This window comes from Triticum aestivum, chromosome 1D, assembly GCF_018294505.1.
Source record: "Triticum aestivum cultivar Chinese Spring chromosome 1D, IWGSC CS RefSeq v2.1, whole genome shotgun sequence".
NCBI classification, from domain to species: Eukaryota; Viridiplantae; Streptophyta; class Magnoliopsida; order Poales; family Poaceae; genus Triticum; species Triticum aestivum.
Genome location: NC_057796.1, coordinates 465,369,836 through 465,375,302, shown reverse-complemented (window position 1 = coordinate 465,375,302; position 5,467 = coordinate 465,369,836). Strand labels below are relative to the sequence as shown.

The window sequence follows — 5,467 nt, the reverse complement described above, 5'->3', positions numbered from 1 at the left end:
ACCCCTTTTCCTTTCTCTTTTGTGGGTTGCAAGGAAGCTACTGGTTCCATCCCACAACACCTAGCAACAACACACTAACAGGTTCCATCCCAAAACACCTAGGCAATATCACAAACATCTTTCAATTGTTCCTTGACAATAACCATCTTTTTGGCGACATTCCTCGAGAATTAGGTTATTTGGTCAACTTAGAGATCTTGTTCCTTGACAATAGCCAAAATTTTGACCAAACTTTTTTCCTATTTAGAGCGAAACATGGCCCACAACGATGAGGCCGGCGGTTCGGGCGGCAAGCAATTCTGGGAGCTGTCCCAGGAGATGGAGGAAGAACCTCACCGCTATGAGGACGCCGCGGAAGACACCGATCCTGACTACACAACCCCTAGTGGCGTCGGGGATGACACCACTGATGGTGCCGCCGAGGATGCCACCACTGATGATGGCGGCGGACGCACAGATGGCAGCCAACCGAAGAGGCAACGGAAGGACCGGCGCCCGAACGTGCTCGGCACCGTCAAGGAGGAATTTACTGAAGTGAACTCCGACGGGCATCCAACGGCACCCAAACATGTAGTCAAGGGGTACTCGGTTCAGCTCGGGTGCATTCTCCGGAGCACCGTCTCGATCAACACCGAGAACCTAAGGCATAAGGACCGAGGGAATTTGCGCTGCCTCCTCTTCACGAAGCTGCACGAACGATACAAGTTCCCCAATGAGTTTGCAAACACACGCCTCTCAGGGAATAAAGTGAACAGTGCCGCCCTCACGAGGATGAGCACGGCCCTGTCTACATGGAGAAGCACGGTGAAGGCAATGATTGAAAAAGGTGATAGTTATGAGAAGATCAAGGCGAAATATCCTTTGATGAGCGAAGATGACTACAAGGAGTTCAAGATCAAGTGCGAGAGCAGCGCAACCTCTGAATCAAGTCAGTGGGGGAAAGAAATGCGGCAGTTGAACTTAGGGGTCCACCAACTCGGTCCCGGCGGTTATAGAGTGGCGGAGCCTATATGGGACAAGGAGGACGCGGAGCGTGCCGAGCAAGGCCTACCGCCCCGCTTCGAGAAATTCCCTGACAAGCAGACCAGGAACTTTGTCAGGGCCCGGTACAAGGAGGACCCGGTAACAAAGGAGCTTACCACGGATCCGAAGACCAAGGCGCTTGAGAAAGTTCTGGTAAGGAATACACCCCCGCGTAATTAGCTACATATATGGTTGCATTCTAGTTAATGAAGCCAAATTTCTAAATGGTTCACATTCCTTCCGCAGGAGGCTGAAAGCAGTAGCGCGGGGTCATCTCAGAGCTCCCCTTTTGACACCCCTTTAAATAGGGCGTTGAACGTAATGAAAAACAAGGATAAGCTCAGTAAGCTGTCGTCAGCTGGTCGTGTGGCCGGCAAAGGCTTGTCCACAAAATGGTCGTCATACTATACCGCTGGTGGGCGAAAGGAGAAAAAGACCAGCTCGGAAAGCCAGTCGCGCGAGGTTCAAGAACTCAAGGCACAAGTGGCGCGGATTCCGGAGATTGTCCAAGAGCAAGTGCAACAACAACTGGGAACGACGCTCACCGCCATTGTGCCTACCTTGATTCAAGGGCTGACGACGTGGATTGCGGGCGGCCAACAGGGGCCTCCCCCGGTTCCCAGCTTCACGGCCAGCAACTCGCACAACACGCAGGCGGCGCCATTGGTGTCTCCGGCGGAGGCGGTATTCGTGTCTCTGGCGCCGGCACGGGCATTGGAGCTTAATGCACCTGGGTGTACGCCGGCCGGCACCTTGCCAGCAAGCGGCCCCTCCGTCAGTTGCACGCGCACGCCCGCCGTTGGCGGTGCCTCGACATTAGCCGAGCTCGACGGCATCACGGTAACTAAGCCTCTCGGCCGATGACTTCATGTCCTTGCCTTTGACTGGGCATCCCTGACGCCCTACATGTTTTCGCAGGGCGCCACCGATGTTCCTTGCACTCTCCTGCACTTCGTGGGCGGCGAGTTGGTCGATGTCGCCAAGGGCAGAATCGTTCAACCGGGCAACCGCGTGTTCCAAGGTAATCCGATGCCACCCACCTTCTATAGGGTTGAACTGGTTCGGGTACTGCCAGGCTGCGACGAGTTGTTACCTCCGATTCGACCCGCTGGGGCCGACGAAGATGATGTGATGACCCTCAGCGCCTGTGTAAGCTGGCCCCTGCTTTGGCCGAAGAGCCAGATTCGTTTGGGGGCGGGGGACACCACCCCACAGACAAGACCGCCAGTCGTGCCAGCGCCAAGCCATGGCAAGAACGCCGCAACGCTACCAGACCTGCCGGACATCCCTATGGCACAGGATCCGAACATGCATGTGGCACAGGATCCGGACGACGACGACAACGACGACGGTACATTTACCAACGTCGATAAGTACTTTGCCGAACATGGGTACGGTGACAAGTTCTGCGGGCCTCCTTCTCAAGAACCCAACCCTCAAAAAGACGACCGCGATCTAGCTGGTACGGCGGAGAAACCCAATTGCAACAGGCGTCATCTGGCGTTCAGTTCTTAGGAGACGCCTCCAGCTGCCGCCTTCACCGAGCCTCAGATAGCTGAGGTGCCAAATATTATCAGCCCCAACACGCTCAAGAAGGCGGTCTGTGAGCAGAACTCGATCCCATTACAGCAGATCAAGAAGAAGGGACGGAAACGAAAGACTAACAAGGGCGCCAGTGCGAGCCAACTGGCACCGAGTACGATCCGTGCTCAGGACGGACCACCTTCACCTAAGGATATCTCGAGGAGGGTGCATGTGGCGGGTAGGCCGATGCTACCGACAAATATGCTCAATGCTGCAACCGGTGCTATGCGGAGTCTGCATGACAGTGTTCTTTCTTTGGAGAAGCGGCGTCTCAGAGAGAATGATGTGGCATACCCGGTTTTCGTGGCCAAGGTGCCAGAGGGCAAGGGCTTTGTGGATAGCACCGTCGGGGGTACGATCGTCCTGCGATTTGATGACATCTTTGCTATGCTTAACCTTCATCCGCTGCACTACACCTTCGTTCGGCTGTTTTCGCTGAGTATGGAGATGCGGATCATTAGAGACAAGACCCCGGACATTGTGATAGTCGACCCCTTCTACATGCGTGCCAAGATCTTGGGCAGCGCTGGGGACCGGCAAGTCGTGAGTTCACACCTCGAAGGCGTCATTCTGGCAAACCCAGATAAGGATAACTTCCTCATGCCTTACTTTCCCGAGTAAGTCATCTCCTAACCGCCCCGTAACATATGATTTCTTAGATTTCGATCGTTCTTTTTTTTCTAACATTCCGTGTTCTGTGCAGTGACACACATTGCACACTCATCCTCTTAAGCCCGAAATATTCCATGGCCACGTATCTCGACCCGGACCGTGACTCCAAGATAGACTACACAAATATCAAGAAAGTTCTTGATGATGCTCTCCCCGGCTACGCCGCATCTGGAGGCACCTTTAAGAGGCCAGTTCGTAGGTACGGCAGGCACGTGTTCACCCGCAATACGACGTTCCCCTGTGTCAAGCAGCCGCCTAGCGGTCAGAAGGATGCCTACTACGCCCTCCATCACATGCGGGCGATCGTGCGGGACCATAATCACCTTCTGCTACCAAATAATCTCAAAGATTGGGCCGCAAGCTCGGGGGCAATCCAGGACGCGGACATCCGACAAGAATTCTTTCGCATCCAGTCGGAGCTTGCAGAAATCATCCATCAAGATGTCCTTCGTACCTCGGGGCAGTTCTACCTCAAATTTCAACCGTCCAACAGCGAGATAGACACAACGCTACAAATGCAGGCTGACAACGCCCGCGACTTCATGACCATCACGACAGACGGCGGCTTCATCCACGCTCCGGTCCCATGAGTCGAGTCGAAAGTTGTGATGCTATGTGTAGTTCTGAAACATTCATTAGCTCATGTTGTAATTAAATTGTAGTGAACTTGTATGTCTCTTTGGTTTGGACAGTCGTTCAACTTAGATGTAATCGATGCTATTTGTTAGTAGGACCATGAATCGTGCTATTAATGTCTTGCTTTTCTCTTCCGATCCTTTTGTTGCATACTTATATATTGCTTATGTATTGTCTGTTGTTTGGCTAGTGCATAGAGATGCCGTCGTATGTCGTGTACAAGGGTAAGGTTCCCGGAGTCTACGACGACTGGGAGGAGTGTCGGAGACAGGTTCACCGTTTCAGCGGTAACAGTTACAAAGGGTACACCACTAGGGCGGAGGCGGAATCTAGATACGCGCGCTATCTAGCGGGAGAGAGGAGGGAGCGTTGGAGGAACCGGATGAAGACCAGTTTCATCACGATGATGCTCATCGTGATGACCGCATCTCTCTTCTATGTGATGGTAGTTTAGATGATCGATATCGACTTGTAATGTGAAGACAAACTCGCTACTCGCGGTCTCGAGACTTGCAATGTTCTATCTTCGTTCGGTCTTTTGAATTCGGAGACTAATATGATGAATTGTATTCGGAGACTAATCTTCTATTGTATTCGATGAATCTGCTATTGCTGTGTCCTGCTGCTTATTTTCTGTCCAATAATATATTTTGTAATCTGTGCAAAAATCAGAAAAGAAAAAAATCCCTAATATACATACTAATGGCGCATCACGCCAACGTGCGCCATTAGTATGCCAAAGGATACTAATGGCGCATCCCAGAGCAGTGCGCCATTAGTATGCCAGAGGGTACTAATGGCGCATCACCCAGCAGTGCGCCATTAGTATGCCGAAGGATACTAATGGCGCATCACACTGCAGTGCGCGATTAGTATGGCAAAGCACATGGGTATATATGGCCCCCTGGGAGGCATACTAATGGCGCACCGTGGCCTATACTAATGGCGCACTGCCCGGTGCGCCATTAGAGTACTAGATACTAATGGCGCACCAGCGGTGCGCCATTAGTAAAAATTACTAGTGGCGTGATGCTAGTGGCGCACCAGTAGTGCGCCATTAGTAGGCAAAACTGGTGCACCACTAGTAAGCCTTTTTCTAGTAGTGTTGTAATTGCCCCATGGACCGAGCCTTTCCTTGCCTACCTGACTAGGGATGAGCTCCCCGAGGATCAGATTGAGGCCCGTCGTATCGTTCGACGCTCGAAGGCCTACAAAGTTCACGAAGGAGAACTATACAAGAAAAGTACTACCGGAGTCCTTCAAAGATGCATCTCCGAAGAAGAGGGGCGGCAGCTCTTGGCTAAAATACATGCTGGTCTTGGCGGCCATCACGCCGCAGCTCGGGCCCTTGTAAGCAAGGCCTTCCGTACAGGTTTCTTCTGCCCTACGACCTGAGCAGATGCACATGACCTCGTACAGCGCTGTGTTGGGTGCCAACTTTTTGCTAATCAAAGCCACATGCCGCCCACTGCCCTACGAACAATCCCCATCACCTGGCCCTTTGCGGTCTGGGGGCTTGACATGGTCGGACCTCTTAAAGGGGAAGCCATAA

At 52.6% G+C, this 5,467-nt stretch overlaps 1 pseudogene; it reads left to right on the top strand.

The window, feature by feature from the left end:
• The first annotated feature begins 1,344 nt into the window (after window positions 1-1,344).
• LOC123175993 (uncharacterized) lies at window positions 1,345-4,698 on the top strand (annotated as a pseudogene).
• The last annotated feature ends 769 nt before the right edge of the window (window positions 4,699-5,467 follow it).